Raw genomic sequence first — 27,379 nt, 5'->3', positions numbered from 1 at the left:
AAATAAAAATAAATTAAAAAAAAAAAGGGCCGGGCATGGTGGCTTGCGCCTGTAATCCCAGCACTTTGGGAGGCCGAGGCAGGCGGATCACGAGGTCAGGAGATCAAGACCATCCTGGCTAACACGATGAAACCCCGTCACTACTAAAAAAAAAATACAAAAAATTAGCCGGGCGTGGTGGTGGGCACCTGTAGTCCCTGCTACTTGGGAGGCTGAGGCAGGAGAATGGTGTGAACCCGGGAGGTGGAGCTTGCAGTGAGCCGAGATCGCGCCACTGCACTCCAGCCTGGGCGACAGAGCGAGACTCTATCTCAAAAAAAAAAAAAAAAAAAAAAAGATTTAGGCTGCTGGCATTATCTGAAAGTGACCACTTACCTTACCGTTGTCCACCAAGATCTGCAAACACCGCTCACCATTTTTAGGTTCAATCTGTTTTGGGTTTGTAGGCTTAACTTACCCCTTGGTTTAATGTGCAGCTTCAGCTCATCTTTATAGTCAACATTGTCTTATCTAAACCTACATACATACTCACCGGAAATGACTGTACCAGCTTGTAGCTATGAGGCCTCAGTTCATCTCAACCTTGCCTTCCGGGAGTAGCCAGCCTATTATCTGGTTCAACGAGTTCTGTCAGTTAACCCGAAGCCCAAGAAGATACTAGTTGGTTCCATGTATGTCCTTGCTAGGATGTTTAGACCTGAGTCATGTATTTGGGCCCTACCTCAAAATCACAAGGGCTGTGATTTGTATCCCTTTTTATGGTTACCTAGAACTTTTGGTAGCCTTGAATTTGGGGAAGAAATCGGATACTTAGTAAACACCTACGCATTTGTATTCATATAAAGAAGCAGATAATCTGACCAAAAGAAACCTCTCCCAGTCCTCATGGAATTCTAAGAAATGATTAAATCCTTCTTGAGAATTTTTAATGCATACCCTATCCCACTTCAATTTTTGCAGCCTTGAGCATACTAACAAAAGTGACAAGCTTCAGCCTCTGCTGGGGAACACACAAGCTGTAGCTGCTGCTCTTACTGCTGCTGCTGCTGCTGCTGCTGCTGCTGCTCAGAGTTCCTGCAAGGTTTCATTCAGCTTTAGGAGGCACTACAACTTATGGTTAGGAGCCAAAGCTGTAGCTTCTAATTCTGGTCAAGATGCAATAACTGGCACTGGACTAGCCTTCCTGCCATGAACAAACATAAAACTAGATGAAACATATGAAGCAACTGTTTCAGGCATTAAACAACAAGACAGTCCAGGATTGTGATCCTTGAGGAAAAGAAAACGCATGGGGTGAGCCCCATTCGCCCTGGCTATCTATCTGGGAGCAATTCCTAGGCTATGACAGCACTAGGTAGAGACCAAACAGAGCATGAGAGGACTCCTCTGACCTGAGGAGGCAGAGATTAGAGATTAGGGCTGCTGATAAGGTTTAAACCTGTGGGACAGGGCACTGAAGAAGAGAGAATGCTTTGTAGGGGAAAGAGGGCATGGATACCGTGAGACATATAAATCAGTGGGACAGGATGGAGAGCCAAGGAACAAACCTGCATTTATATAGTCAATTGGTTTTTGACAAAAGGGCCAAGATAATTAAACAGGGAAAGGAACATCTATGCCACAAATTGTCCTGGGAAAACTGATATCCATATAGGAAAAAAAAAAAAAAAAAAAAAAGAACTTTGGCTCTTACTTCACAACATTGTATTAGTCTGTTCTCACACTGCTAATAAAGACATACCCAAGACTGGGTAATTTATAAAGGAAAGAAGTTTAATTGATTCACATTTCCACATAACTGGGGAGGCCTCACAATCATGGCTAAAGATGAATGAGGAGCAAAGTCATGGCGACAGGCAAGAGAGCATGTGCGTGGGAATTGCCCTTTATAAAGCCATCAGATCTCGTGAGACTTATCATGAGAACAGCATGGGAAAAACCTGCCCCCATGATTCAGTTATCTCCACCTGGTCCCTTCGGTGACACGTGGTGATTACAGGAACTATAATTCAAGATGAGAGTTGGGTGGGGACACAGTCAACCATATCAAACATATACAACAAATAACTAAAAATGGACAATTTCGCGCCAATCTTGACCGCGCGTTCTGTTTTAACGAGCGGGCTCGGAGGTGCTCCAGCTGCTGTCATGGTTCATTTGCTAAACTGCATCGTCGCTGTGTCCCAGAACATGGGCATCGGCAAGAATGGGGACCTGCCTTCGCCGCCGCTCAGGAATGAATTCAGATATTTCCAGAGAATGACCACAACCTCTTCAGTAGAAGGTAAACAGAATCTGGTGATTATGGGTAAGAAGACTTGGTTCTCCATTCCTGAGAAGAATCGACCTTTAAAGGGTAGAATTAATTTAGTACTCAGCAGAGAACTCAAGGAACCTCCACAAGGAGCTCATTTTCTTGCCAGAAGTCTGGATGATGCCTTAAAACTTACTAACAACCAGAATTAGCAAATAAAGTAGACATGATTTGGATAGTTGGTGGCAGTTCTGTTTATAAGGAAGCCATGAATCACCCAGGCCATCTTAAACTATTTGTGACAAGGATCATGCAAGACTTTGAAAGTGACACCTTTCTTCCAGAAATTGATTTGGAGAAATATAAACTTCTACCAGAATACCCAGGTGTTCTCTCTGATGTCCAAGAGGAGAAAGGCATTAAGTACAAATTTGAAGTATATGAGAAGAATGATTAATATGAAGGTGTTTTCTGGTTTAAGTTGTTCCCCCTCCCTCTAAAAAAAGTATGTATTTTTACATTAGAAAAAAAGCATTTTATTGACTTTAGATCTATAATTATTTCTAAGCCACTTGTTTTTATTCCCCACTACTCTTGACTCTGTCAGATACCATTTATGAAACATTCTTGCTATAAATAAGTGCTTCTCCAAGACCCCGACTGAGTCCCCAGCACCTGTTACAGTGAGCTGCCTTTCCACACCCATCGCATGTGACACTCTTGCCAGTCCTTGACATTGTCGGGCTTTTCAAATGTTGGTAATATTTATTAAAGATGAAGATCCACATACCCTTCAACTGAGCAGTTTCGCTAGTGGAAATACCAAAAGCTTCCTATGTGTATATCCAGAGGTTTGTAAATAAATGTTGCAGCCTTGTTTGTAACAGTGAAAAATTGAAAACAACCTGGAAGTCCAGTGATGGGAAAATGAGTATGTTTCTGTCTTAGATTGGGGAACCCAAAGTAAATTCCAAGACTGAAATTTCAGTGAAAGCAGTTTATTTGCTAGGTCATACCAGAAACCATGGGTTGAGGTATGGAAAAACTGAACTGAGAAGGTAAGAAAACCAGTTTAAAGTCAGCGAGCAGGTTCTCACTGGTGACAAGCTCCATACTGCTGAGATACAGGGAAATGGAGGGGGAGAAAACTGGAGTGTTGATTCCCCTCTCTTCCTTGGTTGTCAGCTCCCTGGCTGTGGGTGGGTGGAACGTACTCCAGCTGCTCTATAGTAAGTCCCAGGTGTTTGCAGTAAGAAGCTGCTGGCATGCACGGAAACAGCGAATGCCAAACACTTAAAGCAATTCCATGTTTAAGTATATAAGCTCTCCATATATATATATATATATATATATATATATATATATATATATATATATATATAGTTTTTTTTTTTTAGACAGTTTCCCTCTTGTTGCCCAGGCTGGAGTGCAGTGGTGCAATCTCAGCTCACTACAACCTCCGCCTTCCCAAATTCAAGCAATTCTCCTGCCTCAGGCTCCCAAATAGCTAGGACTAAGTGCACGCCACCATGCCCGGATAAATTTTTGTGTTTTGTATTTTTAGTAGAGACGGGATTTCACCATGTTGGTAAGGCTGGTCTCAAACTCCTGACCTCAAGTGATTCGCCCACCTCAGCTTCCCAAGGTGCTGGGATTATGGGCGTGAGCCACCACACCTGGCACATCTTCATTCTTTTTATGTAGTAAAAAGAATAAAACCACACATGGTTTATTTGAAATATTCTATAATTTTAAAAAATACAGAAGCAGGAAAACCAATTCTAAGTTCAAGTGAGGGATGATGGTTGCTTGAACCAAAGAGTTGCATGTAGTAAGAACTTCTGATTTAAGATATATTTTAAAGTTGTAAGTAGCAGGATATTCTGATGGAGTTTGACTTTGGTTTTGGGCCCACTGAGTTTGAGATGCCTTTGAGAAATGAAGGAAGTAGAGAGAGAATAAAAGAAAAACTAGCTGGGCACAGTGGCTCACGCCTGTAATCCTAGCACTTTGGGAGGCCAAGGCAGGTGGATCAGTTGAGACCAGCTTGGGCAACATAGCAAAGCCCCATCTCTACAAAAAACACAAAAATTAGCTGGGCATTGTGGCGCACACCTGTATTCCCGTCTACTCAGGGAGCTGAGATGGAAGGATCAATTGAGCCCATGAGTCCGAGGCTGCAGTGAGTCGTAGTTGTGCCACTGCACTCCAGCCTGGGGGACAGAAGAGATCTTGTCTTGAAAAGGAATCTGAAAACAATGGAACCATGCCTTCAGAATTCTAGAAAGTTATTTTCAACCGATAAATCTATATTCACCCAAATAATCAAAGGTGAAGGTAAAATACATTTTTAGACAAGCAAAGACTCAGGGGTTACCTCCATGTACCCTTTTTTGGGAAGCTATTGGAGAAAATACTCCAGCAAAGGGAAGGAGTACACAAACCAGAGAATGACATAGATCCAGCAAATAGGATCCAACACAGGCAATATTCCAGCTATGGAGCTGACTTTAAAAAGAAACAGTAAAAATATTAATAGGTTAGCTGGGTGGAATGGCCCATGCCTGTAGTCCCAGCTACTCAGGAGGCTCAGCAAAGGATGGCTTGAGCCCAAGAGTTCCAGACCAGCCTGGCTACCTTAGGGAGATCCATTCTCTTAAAAATAATAAGTTATTGCCAAATTTGGGGCATTTGGAAAGAAGTTCATTGAAGATAAAGCAGAAGTAAAAAAAATAAGGGGAAAGGGTTGGTTAGGCAATCATTAATTCTAGGGCAGAAAGAAGTACAGGATAGGAAGAGCATAATACACTGTTTTTCTCAACAAGGAGCAATACATACACAGTCATAATGATGTGGTGACTGCTTAGCCCCTAAATATGGTAACCGCTTTGGGACAATATGGGAGGAAGTGAAGATAGTGATGGTGTAAGAGCTAAATCCTCACCTGTTATATCCAGAAATCACTATATAATGTATAAAATAATTAAGAAATGACTAAGTAGTTATGTGAGGAAAAAAACAGAAGACATTGCTGGAAGTCATTGCTCTGGAGAATTAGGAGGGATGGGGCAGGGGACTGTTAGGATGCATTATAAACTGAAGAGGTTTTTAAAAATTTTATGTATTAATATATGCATTCACTTGAAAAACTAAAAAAATAACAATTTGGAAAAACCCATGAAGGTAACTAACAGAAGGAAAAACTAAGAGAATGAAAAGTGTTTGCCTCTGGAAAGAACAACTGGCAGGACTGTCGTTTTCATTGTAAGACTTTTGGAGCCATTTAATTGTACTTAACCATTTTAATCTATTTCTTGAATAAGAACAATTCTATCTTAAAAAAGAGTTACACTTGTTCATTAAAAAAATAACTAAAAATGGATCATGGACCTAAAATTATAATATGAAAGTGCTAGAAAATGGGAGAAAATGAAACCTTGGGTTAAGCAAGATTTCTTAGAATGCAAAAAGCACAGCACAAAAAAGAAAAAAATGGTAAATTTAACTTCATCAAAATTAGAATGTCTCCCCTTTGAATGACACTGTTAAGAAAATGAAGGGGAGGGGCAAGAAGGTTGAATAGAAACAGGAAGGGGAACATCACACACCGGGGCCTAACATGGGGAGGGGGGAGGGGGAAGGGATTGCATTGGGAGTTATACCTGATGTAAATGACGAGTTGATGGGTGCAGCACACCAACATGGCACAAGTATACATATGTAACAAACCTGCACGTTATGCACATGTACCCTACAACTTAAAGTATAATAATAATAAATAAATTAAAAAAAAAAAAAAAAAAAAAAAGAAACAGCTCCGGTCTGCAGCTCCCGGTGGGACCAATGCAGAAGGGGGTGATTTCTGCATTTCCAACTGAGGTACCCAGTTCATCTCACTGGGACTGTTTCGGCAGCGGGTGGAACCCATGGAGAGTGAGCAGAAGCAGGGTGGGGCATTGCTTTACCCAGGAAGTGCAAGGAGCCAGAGGACCTCTCAAGGGAAGCCATGAGGTATTGTGCTACCTGCCCGGGTACTGCACTTTTCTCATGGATTTTGCAATCAGCAGATCAGATTTCCTGGTGAGCCTACACCACCAGGGCCCTGAGTTTCAAGCACAAAACTAGGTGGCTGTTTGGGCAGGCACCCAGCTAGCTGCAGGAGTTTGTTCATACCCTAGTGGCACCTGGAACCCCAACAAGACAGAACCGTTCACTCCCCTTGAAAGGGAGCTGAAGCCAGGGAGCCAAGTGGTTTCACTCAGCAGGTTCCACTCCCATGGAGCCCAGCAAGCTAAGAACCACTGACTTGAAATTCTTGCTGCCAGCACAGCAGTCTGGTCGACCTAGGACGATTGAGCTTGGTGGGAGGAGGGGCATCTGCGATTACCGAGGCTTTAGTAGGCCGTTCTTCCCTGACAGTGCTAAGGAGACGGAGAGGTGTGGACTGGGTGGAATTTGCCATAGTGCGGCAAAGTGACTGTGGCCAGAGTGCTTATCTAGATTTCTCCTCACTGGTCAGGGCATCTCTGAAGGAAATGCAGCAGCCCTAGTCAGGGGCTTACAGATGAAACGCTCATCTCCCCGGGACAGAGCACCTGGGGGGAGGGGCTGCTGTGGGCACAGCTTCAGCGGATTTAATCTTTCCTGCCTGCTGGCTCTGAAGACAGCAGCTGATCCTGACAAGGGGGATTCTCCCAGCACAGCACACCAGCTCTGCTAAGGGACAGACTGACTCCTCAGGTGGGTAACTGACCCCAATGCTGACTAGACAGTTAAAGATGTGCTGAAGCTACACATTAAACCTCCCAACAGGGGTCAACAGACACCTCATACAGGAGAGCTCTGGCTGGCATCAGGCTGGTGTCCCTCTGGGATGAAGCTTCCAGAGGAAGGAGCAGGCTGCAATCTTTGATGTTCTGCAGCCTTCCAGGCAAACAGGGTCTGGAGTGGACCTCCAGCAAACTGCAGCAGACCTGCAGAAGAGGGGCCTGACTGTTAGAAGAAAAACCAGCAAACAGAAAGCAACAACAACATCAACAAAAAGGACCCCCACACAAAAACCCCATCCAAAGGTCATCAGCCTCAAAGATCAAAGGTAGATAAATCCATGAAGATGAGGAAAAATCAGTGCAAAAATGCTGAAAATTCCAAAAACCAGAATGCCTCTCCAGTAAGGGCATAAAACTGGATGGAGAATAAGATTGACAAACTGACAGAGGCAGGCTTCAGAAGGTGGGTGATAACAAACTCCTCTGAGCTAAAGGAGCATGTTCTAACCCAATGCAAGGAAGCTAAGAACCTTGATAAAAGGTTACAGGAACTGCTAACTAGAATAACCAGTTTAGAGAGGAACATAAATAACTTGATGAAGCTAAAAAACAAACAAACAAACAAAACAAAAAACAAAACATAGCACGAGAACTTCAGGAAGCATACACAAGCATCAATAGCTGAATCAATCAAGCAGAAGAAAGGATATCAGAGATTGAAGATCACCTTGCTGAAAAAAGGCATGAAGACAAGATTAGAGAAAAAAGAATGAAAAAGAATAAACAAAGCCTTCAAGAAATATGGGACTATGTGAAAAGACTAAACCTATGATTGATTGGTGTACCTGAAAGTGACAGGGAGAATGGAATCAAGTTGGAAAACACATTTCATGATATTATCCAGGAGAACTTCCCCAACCTAGAAAGACAGGCCAACATTCAAATTCAGGAAATACAGAGAACACCACTAAAATACTCCTCGAGAAGATCAACCCCAAGGCACATAATCATCAGATTCTCCAAGGTTGAAATGAAGGAAAAAATGTTAAGGGCAGCCAGAGAGAAAGGCCAGGTCATCTACAAAGGGAAGTGCATCAGACTAACAGTGGATCTCTCTGCAGAAACCCTACAAGCCAGAAGAGAGTGGGGGCCAATATTCAACATTCTTAAAGAAAAGAATTTTTCAGCCCAGAATTTCATATCCAGCCAAACTAAGCTTCAAAAGCAAAGGAGAAATAAAACCCTTTCCAGACAAGGAAATGCTGAGGGATTTTGTCACCACCAGGCCTGACTTATAAGAACTCCTGAAGGAAGCACTAAATATGGAAAGGAAAAACTGGTAACAGCCACTGCAAAAACACACCGAAATATAAGACTATTGACACTATGAAGGAACTGCATCTACTGATGTGCAAAATAACCAGCTAGCATCATGATGACAGCATCAAATTCACACATAACAATATTGACCTTAAATGTAAATGTGCTAAATGCCCCAATTAAAAGACACAGACTGGCAAATTGGATAAAAAGTCAAGACCCATCGGTGTGCTATATTCAAGAGACCCATCTTATGTTCAAAGACACACATAGGCTCAAAATAAAGGGATGAAGGAATATTTACCAAGAAGCAAAAAAAAGCAATTTTTTTTTTCTTGCTTGCAAGTAGGTTGCAATCCTAGTCTTTGATAAAACAGACTTTAAACCAACAAAGATCAAAAAAGACAAAGAAGGGCATCACATAATGGTAAAAGGATCAATGCAACAAGAAGAGTTAACTATCCTAAATATATATGCATCCAAAACAGGAGCACCCAGATTTGTAAAACAAGTTCTTAGAGACCTACAGAGATACTTAGGCTCCCAGACAATAATAGTGGGGGACTTTAACACCCCAATGTCAATATTAGACAGATCAATGAGACAGAAAATTAACAAGGATATTCAGGACTTGAACTCAGCTGCGGACCTAATAGATATCTACAGAACTCTCCACCCTAAATCAAGAGAATATACATTCTTCTTAGTGCCACATGGCACTTATTCTTAAACTGGCCGCATACTTGGAAGTAAAGGACTCCTCAGCAAATGCAAAAGAATGGAAATCGTAACAGTCTATCAGACCATAGTGCAATCAAATTTGAATTTAGGATTAAGAAACTTAAGACTTTCGCTCGCCGAGGTGCGTATCAGTCGGAATTTTGAGGAGCCAACCGCGCCGTCTGTCTCTGGCAAGCCAGTGGCGGTTTAAAGGACGTGGTGGGAAGCCTGTGTGTGCTCGACTTCGTGACCCTCATGGTCGCTCCGGTTTTTCACACCTGAAAATAACATAGCAAAATAAGCCAAGATGTCTGTGAATCCAATGACCTATGAGGCCCAGTTCTTTGGCTTCATGCCACAAACGTGCATGCTTCGAATTTACATTGCATTTCAAGACTACCTATTTGAAGTGATGCAGGCCGTTGAACAGGTTATTCTGAAGAAGCTGGATGGCATCCCAGACTGTGACATTAGCCCAGTGCAGATTCGCAAATGCACCGAGAAGTTTCTTTGCTTCATGAAAGGACATTTTGATAACCTTTTTAGCAAAATGGAGCAACTGTTTTTGCAGCTGATTTTACGTATTCCCTCAAAAACATCTTGCTTCCTGAAGATAAATGTAAGGAGATACCTTATAGTGAGGAAGATTTTCAGCATCTCCAGAAAGATTTTGAACAGTTACAGGAGAAGTACAAGACTGAATTATGTATTAAGCAGGCCCCTCTTGCAGAATTAGAAGAGCAAAAAATTGTTCAGGCCAAACTCAAACAGACGTTGACTTTCTTTGATGAGCTTCAAAATGTTGTCAGAGATCATGGGACTAGTGATTTTAGGGAGAGTTTAGTGTCCCTGGTTCAGAACTCCAGAAAACTACAGAACATTAGAGACAGTGTGGAAAAGGAACCAAAATGACTGAAAATATCTTAATTGCTCAGTAGTCAAAAGGAGGAGCCTGTCAAAAAGTAGAATCATAAGGAATTTATACCAGTGACTGTTCAAACCAACCATACTTTTTATTAGATTTGCTTTGTCAACTCTTTCTTCTATTCTGTGTCTTCCTCTTTTTTGGTCCACTTTCCTGAGGTATGTGTGTACTACTTTGAACTAGGCTGTAGCATCTGTTCCTTAGAGTCTTCTAATGAGTGGGAAGGGATCAAATGAAGAAGCCATGGCTAGTTAAAGATATTTGCAGAGTTACACCTTGGTCATAAGTTCTTTGTGACCTTGATGATTTTGACTTACTCTTTGGATGAGACCAGATGAGAAAAGGATTAAATGGGTGGCTCCTTTAGTATTATTGTTATTTTTGAGGCAAGGTCCCCTTCTGTTACCCAGGTTAGAGTAGAGTTCAGTGGCACAGTCTTGGCTCACTGCAGCCTCTGTGTCCTGGGCTCAAGTGATCCTCCTGCCTCAGCCTACCAAGTAGCTAGGACCACAGGTGCGTGTCACCATGCTTTGCTAATTGTTTTTGCAGAAACGAGGCCTCACTATATTGCCCAGGCTGAGTGGCTTTTTTATTAACCAGTCATTACACTGTGGGACAGCCAACATAGAGTACTTTCTCTCACCCTGTAAATTTTCTTACATCAGGGAGTCAATATGTAGTGGAAAGAAGCGTGTAGCAAAAAAGACAACCTTGGTCTTTAATAAAAAAGAAGTTGGTTTATTTCCAAAATAAATCTGACAAAAAAAACCTGGTGATGTTAAGCAATTTACTGTCTTAGAGTCCTGCCGGAGAAGACCTTAGACAAAAAAAGAGAACCCATTGGAATAGAGAAGGAAGCATATAGCATACTCAGTAGTGAAATTTAATTTTACTGACTGTTAGGTATCTATGCCAATTTATTTTCATACTTCAGTTGGTTTCGGAATCTGCCTTATACCTAATATTTAATTATTTATTCACACTCACAAGCATCAAGCATTTAATTCCCTCAGTGGGAAATTTGTGTTTAAACTCAATGGAATCTAGGATTTCTTTATGTCATTAGTCCCTGTAAAATGTTAGGTCACCCAAGGAAAGGGGAGAAATAGCAATGGCTGGAGAAATAGCAATGGCTGCTCCTAAGGTGTTGCTAGCCCTCCATGTCTTCCTAAAGAGCAGAACTTGGAGTTTCTCCTTTATGTAGAGAAGAAGTAACTTAGGGTGTATTTGCAAAGAAATATTCATAGACACTGAAAGCTTGTGTTTACATGAAATATGTTTATTATCAAGAAGTCCTTTTTCCAATTCTGTACATTAAATAAATATGTTTTAAAAGGAAAAAAAAAAAAAAGAGACTTACTCAAAACCACACAACTACATGGAAGTTGAACAGCCTGCTCCTGAATGGCTTCTGGGTAAACAACAAAATTAAGGAAGAAATAAAGAAGTTCTTTGAGACCAATGAGAACAAAGAGACAATGTACCAGAATATCTGGGACACAGTTAAAGCAGAGTTTAGAGGGAAATTTACAGCACTAAATGCCCACATTGGGAAGCTGGAAAGATCTGAAATTGACACCCTAACATCACAATTAAAAGAACTAAAGAAGCCACCAGGTGCGGTGGCTCACACCTGTAATCCCAGTACTTTGGGAGGCTGAGGTGGGTGGATCATGAGGTCAGGAGTTCGAGGCCAGCCTGGCCAACATGGTGAAATCCCATCTGTACTAAAAATATAAAAATTAGTTGGATGTGATGGTGGGTGACTGTAGTCCCAGCTACTTGGGCGGCTGAGCAGGAGAATAGCTTGATCCTGGGAGGCAGAGGTTGCAGTGAGCCGAGATCCCACCATTGCACTCCAGCCTGGGACAGAGCAATACTCTGTTTTTTAAAAAAAAAAAACTAGAGAAGCAAGAGCAAACAAATTCAAAAACTAGCAGGAGACAAGAAATAACTAAGATCAGATCAGAACTGAAGGAGATAGAGACACGAAAAACCCTTCAAAAAATCAATGAATCCAGGAGATGGTTTTTTGAAAAAATTAACAAAATAGATAGACCACTAGCTACACTAATAAAGAAGAAAAGACAGAAGAATCAAATAGACACAATAAAAAATGATAAAGGGCATATCACCATTGATCCCACAGAAATACAACCACCATCAGAGAATACTATAAACACCTCTATGCAAATAAACTAGAAAATCTAGAAGAAATGGATAAATTGCTGGACACATACACCCTCCCAAGACTAAACCAGGAAGAAGTTGAATCCCTGAATAGAGCAATAACAAGTTCTGAAATTGAGAAAGTAATTAATAGCCTACCAAAACAAAAAAAGCCCAGGAACAGAAGGATTCATAGCTGAATTCTACCAGAGGTACAAAGAGGAGCTGGTACCATTCCTTCGGAAACTATTCCAATCAATAGAAAAAGGACTCCTTCCTAACTCACTTTATGAGGCCAACATCATCCTGATACCAAAACCCGAGACACACACACACACACACACACACACGAAAACAAAATTTTCAGGCCAATATCCCTGATGACCATCAATGCAAAAATCCTCAATAAAATACTGGTAAATCAAATCCAGCAGCACATTCAAAGCTTATCCACCACGATCAACTCTGCTTCATCCCCAGGATGCAAGGTTGGTTCAACATATGCAAATCAATAAACGTAATCAATCACATAAGCAGAACCAATGACAAAAACCACATGATTATGTCAATAGATGCAGAAAAGGCCTTCGATAAAATTCAACATGACTTCATGCAAAAAACTCTCAATAAACTACGTATTGATGGAACATATCTCAAAATAATAAGAGCTATTTGTTACAAACCCATAGCCAATATTATACTGAGTGGGCAAAAGGTGGAAGCTACGAGCTGCCTGATGGCCAGGTCATCACCAACGGCAATGAGCAGTTCCACTGTCCCGAGGCGCTCTTCCAGCCTTCCTTCCTGGGCATGGAATCCTGTGGCATCCGTGAAACTACCTTCAACTCCATCATGAAGTGTGATGTGGACATCTGCAAAGACCTGTACATCAACACAGTGCTGTCTGGCGGCACCACCATGTACCCTGGCCATCGCGGACAGGATGCAGAAGGAGATCACTTAGCCCTGGTGCCCAGCACGATGAAGATCAAGATCATTGCTCCTCCTGAGTGCAAGTATTCTGTGTGGATCGGCACCTCTATCCTGGCCTCTCTATCCGCCTTCCAGCAGATATGGATCAGCAAGCAGGGATATGACGAGTCTGGCCCCTCCATCGCCCACTGCAAATGCTCCTGTGCGGACTGTGACTTAGTTACATTACACCCTTTCTTGACAAAACCTAACTTGCACAGAAAACAATATGAAATTGGCATGGCTTTATTATTATTTTTTTGTTGTTTGTTTGTTTCTTTTTTTTTTTTTTTTTGGCTTGACTCAGGATTTAAAAACTGGAACGGTGAAGGTGACAGCAGTCGGTTGGAGTGAGCATCCCCCAGAGTTCTACAATGTGGCCGAGGACTTTGATTGTACGTTGTTCTTTTTTTTTTTTAAAAAATATTCATTCCAAATATTGTGAGATGCATTGTTACAGGAAGTTCCTTGCCCTCCTAAAAGCCACCCCACTTCTCTCTAAGGAGAATGGCCCAGTCCTCTCCCACGTCCATACAGGGGAGGTGATAGAATTGCTCTGATGTAAATTATGTAATGCAAAATTTTTTAAATCTTTGCCTTAACACTTTTTTATTTTGTTTTATTTTGAATGATCAGCCTTTGTGGCCCCCCCTTTTTTGTCCCCCAACTTGAGATGTATGAAGGCTTTTGGTCTCCCTGGGAGTGGGTGGAGGCAGCCGGGGCTTACCTGTACACTGACTTGAGACCAGTTGAATAAAAGTGCACACCTTAAAAAAAACAAAAAACAAAAAACAAAAAAACAAAACTTAGATGACGGGTTGGTTTGTGCAGCAAATCACCATGGCACATGTATACCTATGTTAACAAACCTGCATGTTCTGCACATGTATCCAAAAACTGAAAGTAAGATTTAAAAAATTAAAAAATAAATTAATTAATTTAAAAAAAGAAAATGAAAGCAATGCACCTTTGGGAGAAAATGTTCTCAATACACATGTTTCTTAAAGGACATTTTCCCAGAATCTATAAAAAATTCTTACAACTCAATAATAAATAATTCAATTAAAGATGGTCTTAAATTTGGACAGATACTTCACAAAAAAATACAGATGGCCAATAAGCATATGAAAAGATGCTTATCACAAGTTATCAGACAATATCAAGTGTTCTCAAATATGTGGCACACCGGTACTCTTTTGTACATTGCTGGTGGGAATGTGAAACAGTACAACTGTCTTGGAAAAGTCTGCCAATTTTTTAAATAAAGGTAAACATACACCCACCAATTCTATTACTAGATATATATCAAAGAAAAGTGAAAACAGGTCGGGTGCAGTGGCTCCCAGCACTTTGGGAGGTCAAGGTGGGTGGATCAAACTCCTGAGGTCAGGAGTTTGAAACCAGCCTGGCCAACGTGGTGAAACCCCTGACTCTACCAAAAAATACAAAAATTAGCTGGGCGTGGTGGTGGGTGCCTATAGTCCCAGCTACTGGGGAGGCTGAGGTGGGAGAATCACTTGAACCTAGGAGGCGGAGGTTGCAGTGAGCTGAGATCATGCCACTGCACTCCAGCATGGGTGCCAGAGTGAGACCCTGTCTCAAAAAAAAAAAAAAAGGAAAAAGTGAAAACGTGTTCATAGGAAGGCTTGTACATAAATGTTCATAGCAGGTTTATTCACAATAGTCAGAGAAATAGGAAACAATTCAAATATCTCTCTGTAGGTGAATGGGTACAAAAATCGTGGTACATGTAAATAGTGGAAAGTTATTTAGCAATAATAGAAATGAATTACTGATATATGCCATAACATGAATGAATCTCAAAAGATTATGCTGACTAGTGAAATTTGCTAAGAGAGTAAGTCTTAAATGTTCTCACCACACATACACAAATGGTAATTATGTGAGGTAATGGGTGTGTTAACTAACTTGATCATGGTAATCAGTTTACCGTTTATATGTATATCAAAGCATGTCGTATATCTTAAATATATATAATTGTATTTGTCAGCTATACCTAGTAAAGCTTGGGAAACCCCTTACACACTTAAAAAATATAACACTGTAAGAGGCAAACAGATGGCAATTCTGCTTTGCACAATACAAGCAAGGTTTGATCTTATTCATATGACTTTTAAAATTGTATATAAAAATGAGACTCAGGCCGGGTGCGGTGGCTCATGCCTGTAATCCCAGCACTTTGGGAGGCTGAGGTGGGCGGATCACCTGAGGTCAGGAGTGCGAGACCAGCCTAGCCAACATGGAGAAACCCTATTTCTACTGAAAATACAAAATTAGCCGGGCGTGGTGGCACATGCCTGTAATCCCAACTACTCGGGAGGCTGAGGCAGGAGAACCGCTTGAATCCAGGAGGCAGAGGTTGCGGTGAGCCGAGATGGTGCCATTGCACTCCAGCCTGGGCAACAAGAGTGAAACTCCGTCTTAAAAAAAAAAAAAAAGAGACTCAAAATTGAAATATCTCTTTGAGAAACAGATACTTATCTGTGTAGGGTACAAGTATTTCAGATTATAATTCCCCCAAAAATATAACAACAACAACAAAAACGTTATGCTGAACAAAAGAAGAGCAAGACGAAAGAGTACATACTATGTCGTTTTATTCATACGATGTTCTGGAACATGGAAAACTACTGTCTGGCATCAGAAAGCAGATCTGTGGTTGCCAGTGTAGGGAAGACTAATACAAAGGGGTATGAGGGTGAAGGAAATGCTATATAACTTGATCTGTTTGTATTTGCAAGGGTGTATACATTTGTCAAAACTCAAATAACTATACATTTAAGATACGTGCATTACTTTGTATGTAAATTATACCTCAATAAAGTTGATTTAAAAAATGAAGAATACAGGCTTTTGCATTAGAGTGACCTGTTACTGCTTCTCATTTGTACCCCTTGTATAAGTTACTTATCTAAGTTCAAATTTCTTTATCTGTAAACTGGGAATATTAATAGTATCAATTTCATACGGTTGCTATGAGATTTAATAAGATATTATACGTTGTATACTTTCAAGATCTGTCATAGAACTTAAAAATCAAAGGTAGTTCCTATTATTGCTACACGTGGTTTTTTTTCTAATCACATCATGAAAGAATGCGGTTGATAATTCAGCCCATTTTTCAGAAGAGCTGCCTTTATAGATCTCAGAGTAGATGTGCACCTTTGCCTACCACCCACAGATCAGGCAGGCAGAACATACAGACCACACTCTGAAAAAGCACCTTCTTTAATGCCAACTATTAGCAGGGAAATTAGGCTAAACTTCCTCTCCCAATTGAGCTAGAGTATGACAATCTGTGTGCCTGGATATGGGGAGGGGCCCCATCTTTTAACACAAATTGAGACTTCTTTGGAGCAGAGCTACCCAGTTAGCCTAGAGCTACTCCAGGCTGACTCCAGTAAAAATGGGCTCCCTGACCCAGCTAGGTGTCAGAACAACAGATCTGTCTTAGATTCATCTGTGGTGTTATGTTTCACTAAGGTTTTCTGCCCTCCTTGTCTATGACAGCTTGCTTGGCAACTTGAGCCTGCTCTGCCCACAATTTGGTTCTCTGCCACTTACCTTATGATTACTATCTCAGTAACAGCTCCTGTCTGAACTTACCAGTCACACACCAGTTTAATCACAGCCTGACTAGCCAGCTCTGCACCACCTCCTGCAGAACTTCTTGCCCAGATGGCTGCTGCCTTCTTGCCCAGATGGCTCTTCTCTTGGAGCCACCAGAAGAGTGAACCCTTCAGACTGAATAGCTCTCTGCTGGCACCTGGGAGAAGCAGGAAGAAATTTTTAGATTAAGCTTATTTGAACTTCTAATCTGAAGTATCAGAGATGCATTCCATCAACCCTGCCAGGGATTCCAGTCTAAGATGAGAATTGAGGATGCATAATGGTTTGAGATTAAGACCAGGGTTTGATGAAGCGGGGTTTGATACAGCTCATGCATACGATGCCTTATTTGTCTTTGTATCTCCTGTTTTAGAGGAAGCCTTTCTGTTTGCAAGAGTTTCCTCTCTTTCGACTTTTGATTCCATATGTTCCCTTGCCTTTGGATATTGCTCAGGTTAACCTAAAAACACACCCAGTGATGACAACGCATAGAACATTCTATTTGTTTCTTTAGGCAATATTACATAGTGGTTTTCACCTTAGACAGGCACAGATCTGAATCATCTCTGCTATTTATGAGTTGTGTGATTTGGGGTGAAGCCCTCTGCTCTAGCCATTCTGGCCTTTCTTCTGCCTCTCCAGCATGCCAAGCTCACTTTTCCAGGGTTTTTGCATTTGCTCGTCTCTCTGCCTGAGACCCTTTTCATTCAGGTCTTCTGAGGATAGTTTCTTCTTGTCACTCAGATCTCAGTTCAAATGTCATCTCTTTGGATAGAACTTTCCTCACTATTATTTCTAAAATGCCCCACCTCAGTCACTACTGCACCATCTTATTTTAGTGTCTTCATAGCATTTATCTTATTTACTTGTTTATCATCTGTCTTCCCCAATTAGAATAAAAACTTCTAATCTGGGCACGGTGGCTCACACCTATAATCCTAGCACTTTGGGAAGCCGAGGTAGGCGGACAGCTTGAGCCCCAGAGTTTGAGACCAGCCTGGGCAACGTGGCCAAATCTTATCTCTACAAAAAAATACCAAAATATTAGCTGGGCATGGTGGCATGCACTTGTAGTCCCAGCTACTCCGGAGGTTGAGGTGAGAGGATCACCTAAACCAGGGGAGGTTGAGGCTGCAGTGAACTGTGATCGTGCCACTGCACTCCAGCCTGGGTGACGGAGTGAGACCCCGTCTAAAAAAAAAAAAAAAAGAATAAAAACATCTAGAGAGCAGGGCAGGTCAGGAGGAACTTATCTTTTTCACCACAGTATCCCTAAAGTTTAGAATTGTACCCAGCACATACATAGCAGGTTTTTAGAAAGTTATCTGTTGAATCAGTCAGTAAGTTAGCATCTCCAAGCTTTAGTTTATCTATAAAATAGAGATAATAGTACTTTCCTATAGGGTTAATGAAGATAATATGAGGAAATGTTTGTAAAGGGCTTAGCATGATGCCTGACATAGTAATTGTGCTATAAATAGTGGACATAGTTATTATTATTTCTGCCTGCATTTCCCCTCTCCTGAGTATATAAGCTCCTCTAGAGCACAGATGATGTCTTATTTGTATATTTCATATTGCTATGGATATAGTAGACAATAAAACTTAGTTTCAATGAAATAAAAATTTTTCCTAGTAAATCAAGGCTTCAAATAGGTGAAATAGAAAATACACCAACTGAACCAACCAAAGATGGTGAGCTCATCTTTTGGACTCAGTTAATCAACCCTCCTCCCAATGAGGGCTTTCCTGACTATCTCGTCCTGGGAGGGTCAGGGGATAAGGTGACTATCCCTTGTGTGGACTTCAGCCAGAGCACCAGTGCATTTGATTTCAGTCATGTGCTCATAGGTACGTTTTCCTTTGCTAGACTGCATGTGCTTTGATTTACTTACCTTTGTATCCCCCCCAGCTGGCCCCTTGCCTTCTCTCGTATGCAGTATAGAAGTATTGAAGAATAGAACAGTGGTAAAGGGGCAATAGCACAGGGATTAAGAATGTAGACTCTGGACTCAATGCATCTGGGTTCAAATCCTAGCTTCTGCCACTTACCAACTGGGAGGCTTCAGACAAGTTACTTGACTTCTCTGTGGGCCTCAAGTTCCTCATTCATAAAATGAGGAACAAAAGTACCAATTTCACGAATAGGCAATGAAAATATTTTCTTCCTATAGGTTCTTAAAATAATGCTTTCTTTATTTTATTTTATTTTATTTTACTTTTTTTGAGACAGAGTTTGCCCTTTTGGCCAGGCGATCTTGGCTCACTGCAACCTCCGCCTCCCAGGTTCAAGCAATTCTCCTGCCTCAGCCTCCTGAGTAGCTGGTACTACAGGTTTGTGCCACCATACCTGGCTAATGTTTGTATTTTTAGTAGAGATGGGGTTTCACCATGTTGGCCAGGCTGGTCTTGAACTTCTGACCTCAGGTGATCCACCCGCTGCGGCCTCACAAAGTACTGGAATTACAGGAGTGAGCCTCCACACCTGGCCAAATGCCTTCAATTTTATGTGTACTTCATTTCACATAGATGTGCCCCAGACAGTGACTGGATCATAACAGACATTCAGTCGTGTTTATTGAATTAAATTGAAAACTTTAATGTAAATTGATAATCAGGGGTAAAGAAAAGCATGTTTATTTATTTATTTTTGTAGCTAGGACTATAAGCACATGCCACCATGCTGGGCTAAATGCATATTTAAATGGACAGGGAGAACTATAGTCAGTTCTTTGGTATAAGCATACTGATTACTTTTTTCAATTTCATATTTATTCTATTAGATGTGGTAAATGTGATGTATATTTGAAAATAGATTTCGGGGTATGTGTGGTTGGGGAATTCATGTGGAGGTCAGAGTGGAAGCAGGTGTGAGAGGGTCCAGCAGAAGAAAACATGGCTGCCAAAGTGTTTGAGTCCATCGGCAAGTTTGGCCTGGCCTTAGCTGTTGCAGGAGGCTTGGTGAACTCTGCTTTATATAATGTGGATGCTGGGCACAGAGTTGTCATCAGTGATGGAGCCCATGGAGTACAGGACATTGTGGAAGGGGAAGGGACTCACTTTCTCATCCCATGGGTATGAAAACCAATTATCTTTGACTGCCGTTCTCGACCACGTAATGTGTCAGTCATCACTGGTAGCAAAGATTTACAGAATGTCAACATCATACTGCGCATCCTCTTCCGGCCCATTGCTAGCCAGCTTCCTCGCATCTTCACCAGCATAGGAGAGGACTATGATGAGCCTGTGCTTCTGTCCATCACAACCAACATCCTCAAGTCAGTGGTGGCTTGCTTTGATGCTGGAGATCTAATCACCCAGAGAGAGCTGGTCTCCAGGTAGGTGAGCGATGACCTTACGGAACAAGCAGCCACCTTTGGGCTTATCATGGATGACGTGTCCTTGACATATCTGACCTTCGGGAAGGAGTTCACAGAAGCGGTGGAAGCCAAACAGGTGGCTCAGCAGGAAGTAGAGAGGGCCAGATTTCCGGTGGAAAAGGCTGAGCAACAGAAAAAGGTGGCCATCATCTCTGCTGAGGGCGACTCCAAGGCAGCTGAGCTGATTGCCAACTCACTGGCCATCGCAGGGAATGGTCTGATTGAGCAGGAAGCTGCCGAGGACATCGCGTACCAGCTCTCACACTCTTGGAACATCACCTATCTGCCGGTGGGGCAGTCCATGCTCCTCCAGCTGCCCCAGTGAGTGCCTCCACCTCTGCAGGTTGACCGGCCACAGCCCCGATAATTCTTAACATCGCCTCCCTTCTGCCCCCACCCCAGAAATCACTGTGAAATTTCATGATTGGCTAAAAATGAAGGAAATAAAGGTAAAATCACTTCAGATCTCAAAAAAAAAAAAAAAAAAAAAAAAAAAAAAGAAAGAAAGAAAGAAAGAAAGAAAATAGATTTCAGAAAACAACTACTTTAAGAAAAAACATCTTCAGTGGTTACAGTTTGAGGACTCATCAGTTTGAAGTGAAAATTCTCTCTAAGTAGATACTACTCTCCTTTTTCAGTTTTGTAGTCTCCTAAATTTACTTTCTCTGCTGACCTTTTAAAAGCTCCCTCTGGGCCTTAACTAGAGCAATAAAAAAAGAGTTTGACAAAGACTTTTAGAAATGTTACTCTTGGGTGGCTCTCTGAACCTGCCTAATAAAATACAAAAAAATGTTACTCTTCCTGAATTAATCTACATTGGGCAACAATAGGGGGTGGAGTGAAATATTCTCAACTGTCAATTAATAACAAACTTAAATGTCACATATAACAGTTATTAGAAGTGAGTTATGGATTCCTCATAAGTGGGGTTTAAATGATGATATAAAATCATCTAGTTAGTTAGTCTTTCTTTCTTTTTTTTTTTGAGATGAGTCTCACTCTGTCACCCAGGCTGGATACAGTCACGTGATTTTGGTTCACTGCAACCTCCACTTCCCTGATTCAAGCAATTACCCCGTCTCAGCCTCCCGAATAGCTGGGATTACAGGCGCACACCACCACGCCAAGCTATTTTTTTTTTTTTTTGTATTTTTAGTAGAGACAGGGTTTCACCATGTTGGCCAGACTGGTCTTGAACTCCTGACCTCAGGCAGTCTGCCCACCTCAGCCTCCCAAAGTGCTGGGATTACAAGCATGAACCACCTTTCTAATAAATAATTAGAAAAGTTTTTCCTTTTTAGCTATTCAGAGAAAAACTTTTGTGGCAGCAACACAATTATATTCATTTAGTAATTGAGAGTCAAACATTGTGTGCTAGGCTAAAGGGAATACCAAGAACTTTAAGAACTGGTCCTTTCCTCAAAGGAACTTAGGCCATGTATCTGTAAAATCAGTGTGTTTTTCATAGGCATTCTTGAAAATTACTTGAATAAATCCCAAGTTTAAAAATGATTTAAAAATGATTCTTATCTGACATTGTGTGTTTAAGAGAAGACCAAGAATAAATACACGTACATTCCTTATAGTAGAATAAAGCCCCTTTGCAAGGGGGAGAACGGAAGCTGCAACAGACTTTGTTGGTGGCCACTGGGCCTTTGTGAGTTCTTGGCACTTGGAAGCCTATTTTCAGTATTTCAGGTTAAAATTCTCCTGCTTGTCAATAAAGAAGCCTTAATTTTTCTTTCTAAAGTCTCAGAGTCTCACTCTTTTGCCCAGGCTGGAGTACAATGGCACCATCTTGGCTCACTGCAGTTTCCGCCTTCTGAGTTTAAGTGATTCTCCTGTCTCAGCCACCAAATAGCTGAGTTAACATGTGCTCACCACCATGCCCAGCTAATTTTTGTATTTGTATTTGTATTTTAAAATTTATTTTAAGACAGAGTCTCACTCTGTTGCCCAGACTGGAGTGCAATGGCACAATCTCCACTCACTGCAACCTCTGCCTCCCGGGTTCAAGCAATTCTCCTTTCTCAGCCTCCTGAGTAGCTAGGATTATAGGCAGCCACAACCACGCCCAGCTAATTTTTGTATTTTTAGTAGAGACAAGGTTTTGCCATGTTGGCCATGCTTGTCTTGAACTATTGACCTCAGGTGATCCACCCGCCTTGGTCTCCCAAAGTGCTGGGATTACAGGAGTGATCTACTGCACCCGGCGAGTGTATTTTCAGTAAAGATGGGGTTTCACCATGTTGGCCAGGCTGGTCTCAAACTCCTAACCTCAAGTGATCCACCTGCCTCGGCCTTCCAGAGTGCTGGTATTACAGGTACGAGCCACCGCCTGGCCTCATAAATATAGTTGTTTACGAAAGACACCACCACTGGCCAATCATCAGGAGGGCAAGCACTTTAGGTCTGTATTTCAGCAACAGATTTACAGTCCATAGATCCTTTCACTCTCATTCAATCAGAACTTTTTGTAGGCATTTATGAGATGGCTATTTGGGATGACAGATATAATCTATGGCCATAGAACAGGGAAATGTACAAAACACTGACTCGAATCATGTAAGCTACAGACAAATGAATAAATCATTTATTTAGTCACTCTTTAATTAATTAATGTATTTATTCATTCTACTATTATGGACTGAGCACAGTTTTAAGTACTGAAGAATCCATGCTAAATATAGTATTGTGGGAGAGACTGACATTAATTGAATAACCCAAACCAGTGTAATGAATACAGTGAATACAGTGGTGACGCATGGTGAAGGTGAGGTCCTTGGAGTTATGCTACAGCATGTGCTAGAGGAAGCATGAAGGGCAAAAGGGAAACTGAAAAAGGTGGTGTGGCTGAGTCTCACAGAAGGAGAGGACCATGGTACCTGGTACCACTGAAGGATGGGCAGAGACAGGCATTCAAGGGCTTGGAGGCGGAGTTAAGGAAGGACATCAAGCAGTGCTTTCTTGTGATCAGATTTATGAGAAATGATGGTAGCTTAAATGGCATGGCTGTAGTCAAGGAAGAAAGAGAGTTTGATGAGATATTGAGGAGAAGGAATGAATAGAGCTTGATGATTGAATAGATCTTAGAGATGAGGGAGAAATAAGGTCAAACATGATTCTCAGGTTTGTGGCTTGAGAAAATGGAAGAACACTCGTGGCATACACTGAGATAGGAAGTACTAGATGAGAACCAGGATTGGGAATAAAAACTATCCCTTGGTTTTAGACACGCTGAGTTGAGACATGTTGATATGGAAATTCGGCACTATTCAATAGAGCTTTCTGTGAGGATGGAGGTGTTCTGTACCTACACTGCTGAGTATTTTAGCCATTACTCACATGTGGCTATTTACATTTAACCTAAAATAAAAGATTTAGTTTCTCAGTGGCACTAGCCACATTTCAAGTGCCCAACAGCTATATGTGGCTAGTGATTTTTGCATTTGACAGTACAGTTCTAGAGCCTAGAGAAGCAGCCTAGGTTGAAAATATAAAAAATTAGCCAGGCATAGTGGCTTATACCTATAATCTCAGTACTTTGAGAGGTCAAGCCAGGAGAATTGCTTGAGGCCAGGAGTTTGAGACCAGCTTGGACAACACAGTGAGATCCTGCAGCTATAAAAAAATATGAAGATAGTCTGGGAGCAGTGGCTCACGCCCGTAATCCCAGCACTTTGGGAGGCTGAGGCGGGCAGATCACCTGAGGTCGGGAGTTCGAGACCAGCCTGACCAGCATGGAGAAACTCCGTCTCTGCTAAAAATACAAAATTAGTCTGGCATAGTGGCGCATGCTTGTAATCCCAGCTACTAGGGAGGCTGAGGCAAGAGAATGGCTTGAACCCGGGAGGCGGAGGTTGCAGTGAGCTGAGATCTTGCCATTGCACTCCAGCCTGGACAATAAGAGTGAAACTCTGTCTAAAAAAATAAATAAATACATAAACATTAAAAATTAAAAAGTTAAAAATTAGCCATACGTGATGGTGCGCACCTGTAGTTCCAGACTCAGGAGGCTGAGGTAGGAGTCTTGCTTGATTCCAGGAGTTTGGGGCTGCAGTGAACTATGACAGCACCACTGCACTCCAGCCCAGGAACAGAGCAAGACTCCATCTCTTAAAAAAAAAGAAAAAAAAAAAAGAGAGAGAGATGTGTGTAGATGAGGTTTAAGACTGTGAAGACAACTTTCTAAGGAAGAAGGGAAGGTAGTCAGTGAGGAAATGGCTAGGACTGAGACTACAGGACCTTCAACCTGTGAAGGCTGGTGAAGAAAAATGAGCCTTCAAAGGATACCAGGAAGTAATCAGGGAGGTAGGAGAAGAATGGTAAGAGCTTTGTCATATAAGTCAAGAGAAAAGGGTGTTTTGAAAGGGAGGAATAAGCAACAGCTAAGTGGTTCTAGAAGGTTGAGGAAGACTAGACTGAAGGTGTTTATTGGATCAGTGAAACAGAGGCCATTGGTGACTTTGGCAAGAGCTGTTTCAGAGGAGGGATGAGGCTGAAACGTAGACTAGATGAGTGAGGAGGGGGTGAGGTAATGGAGAGAGACTGACAATAGAAGAAAAGAAATCATGAGCTCCTTGTTCCATGGGCTACCAATAAAACAGGGAATTATTTTACCAAATCAAGCTAGAGTCATATATCATAGATATATGTCTTCAAAGCACTGCATTTATCCTACAATATTACCAATTTTGAATCCTTTGTCATGAATATGAGGAGACATATGTCTGCTGGGCTTTATTCCTACTCCAACTACCTTGGAGGGTGAGTATGAAATAGACCATGTGAGGGCCTAGAGGCCATGTTGAAGTACTCTTTATCCTAACAACAATAAAAAGCAACTGAAGGCTTTTCTTTTTTAAAAGCCATTTTATTATCTAAAATGTAGGAGCATACAGAAGAAGAGAGAAAAATGTAACTCATCACTCCCGGGTATTACTCATCACCTGACCCTAACACCCTTCAGCCTTTAGTTCTGGCCCATCCATACCCCATCGACTTAGACGAAAAGTTTTAACCATGGGAGTGACATGATTACACTTGTGTTAAAAAGACCATTCTTGCTGCTGGGTAGAGCAAAAGTCAGCACATTTCCAGATAGTAAATATTTTAGGCTTTGCTGGCCATACAGACTCTGTTGTAACTACTTAACTCTTGTTGTAGCTTGAAAGCTGCACTAGACAATATGTAAATAAATAAGTGTGACTGTGTTCCAATAAAACCTTATTTATGGACACTGAAATTTGAATTTCATATAGTTTTTGCATATCACAAAATATTCTTCATCTTGTTTTGATTTTCCCCCTCACAATTTAAAAATGTAAAAATGAATTTCGCTCATAGGCAATACAAAAACAGGTGGAGGGCCAAATTTGGGCTGTAGTTTGCTAAGCCCTAGGGTACAGAATGAATTGCAGCAGGCAAGAGAAGTTGTAGGAAGACTTGCCCAAGGGTATTGCAGGAACCAGGATAAAAATCTCACTATTCCTGTACCTAGTAAAGAGAAAAGACAGCATGGTAAGCATTTATTAGGTACTATACCATTGAGTATCTGTTATGCCCTAGGCACAATGTTAGGGCTGAAGATATACAAATAAATGAATAAGAAATAGTTTTTGCAATTGCAGCTAGTTAGGGAGACAGATGTGTTTTTTTCTGTCATGTTGTAAATACCACAACATGGTACTATGGAATATACATGAAATATTGATTAATTCTGCGTGAGAAACATCAAACATGGCCTTAAGAGTGACATTTAGCCAGTGTAGTGGCTCATGTCTGTAAGTCCAACACTTTGGGAGGCTGAGGCAGGAGGATTGCTTGAGGCCAGGAGTTCTAGACCAGCCTGGGCAACACAGTGAGACACCGTCTCTACAAAACATTTAAAAATTAGCCAGGCGTGGTGATGCATGCTTGTAATTCCAGCTACTTGGGAGGCTGAGGTGGGAGGATGGCTTGAGCTCAGCAGTTTGAGGTTACGGTGAGCTATAATCATGCCACTGCACTCCAACTTCAGTAACAGTGTAAGACTTTTTTTCTTAAAATAAAAAAAAAGAGACATTTAGGCATTTAGGTAGGAACTTGAAAGATGAATAGAAGTTTACCATATAGGGTAAGGTGGAGGGAGGGAAAGGTTTTTAAGGCAGAGGGAAAAGTATAAATGGATGCAAAGAGGCTTGATACACAAGCTTCTGCCCCATCTTTCTTTCAGATTACTGCTAACTTGAGGGGAATGTAGGAGGTAACTGAATAAATCTGTACAGGTTAAAGAATCTATAAAAATGGAGTATCTCTTGTTTCAAGAGAGAGGATAATTGGTGGAATATTAAATGATCCTACATGACCTGGGCACTGGCTACATCTTCCACCTCTCTTACCACTCCCCTCCTTGTTCACTCTGCCCTGGGCACACTTGTCTTTTTGCCATGTCTTTGAGATGCCGAGCACAAGGCTGCCTCAAGCTCTTTGTCCTTGCTGTTCCCACTGCCTAGAGTCCGATTCCCTCCCTCCCTCATTCCACAGAGGCCTTCTCTGGCCAGCCTATCTAAAATAGATGCTATTCTCTTAAGTTTACCTAGTTGCTTTCTTTTTTTTTTTCCGTAGCTTTTATTATTACCTTATTCATGTGTTTGTTGTCTAGCTCCTCCCAACTAGAATGTAAGCTCCATGAAGGCAAGTCTCTTCTCTATTACCTCTAGAGTCTAGAACAGTGCCTGGCAAAATACAGCCACATGAGTATTAGTAAAATAGATCAACAAAAGGAGTGGGGAGAGGGTAGAGAAGAACCCAGATGAGTTGGTATTGCAGGAGTGCAAGCTCAATAGTCTCTGTTTCGTTGGCTGAGTAAGATGGGAATTCATCTTCTGAGAGGAGACTGGGACTCAAAGTTTTGAACGTCTCTGGAAGTTGAGAAAGAGTAACACAGGGAGAAAGTTGGGAACTTAAACATTTGAACTCAAGCCAAACAGATAATTAATTGTACTGTGCCAAGGTGGGGGGGTGGTGAGAACCAAAAGAGAAGATAGCTCCTCCACACTCAGAATGTGGTAATTTGACTTATCTTTCTTGGAGTTGAATAGAGAATTATAGGGTGGGGAAAACCAAACAGAAGCTCTTGAAAGAATAAGCACGTGAGGATGGGAGTGGAGAGAAAGTGAAACTTGGTAGAAAACAACCCATCTGAGAGCCATGTTTGAGTGGTACAGAATCTGAGAGAATGAAACCGAAGCACAGACAA

At 41.5% G+C, this 27,379-nt stretch overlaps 1 protein-coding gene and 3 pseudogenes across 1 annotated transcript in view; all 4 read left to right on the top strand.

Moving 5' to 3' along the window:
* The window catches only part of TP53BP2 (tumor protein p53 binding protein 2), a 104,146-nt gene that overhangs the window by 5,637 nt on the left and 71,130 nt on the right, over window positions 1–27,379 (top strand). The window lies entirely within an intron of this gene.
* On the top strand, window positions 2,088–3,051 carry LOC102124492 (dihydrofolate reductase pseudogene; annotated as a pseudogene).
* LOC135970217 (protein MIS12 homolog) lies at window positions 9,285–9,990 on the top strand (annotated as a pseudogene).
* LOC102123694 (prohibitin 1 pseudogene) lies at window positions 19,585–20,601 on the top strand (annotated as a pseudogene).

This window comes from Macaca fascicularis, chromosome 1, assembly GCF_037993035.2.
Source record: "Macaca fascicularis isolate 582-1 chromosome 1, T2T-MFA8v1.1".
Classification (NCBI taxonomy): Eukaryota; Metazoa; Chordata; class Mammalia; order Primates; family Cercopithecidae; genus Macaca; species Macaca fascicularis.
This window is presented reverse-complemented; position numbering and strand designations above follow the sequence as displayed.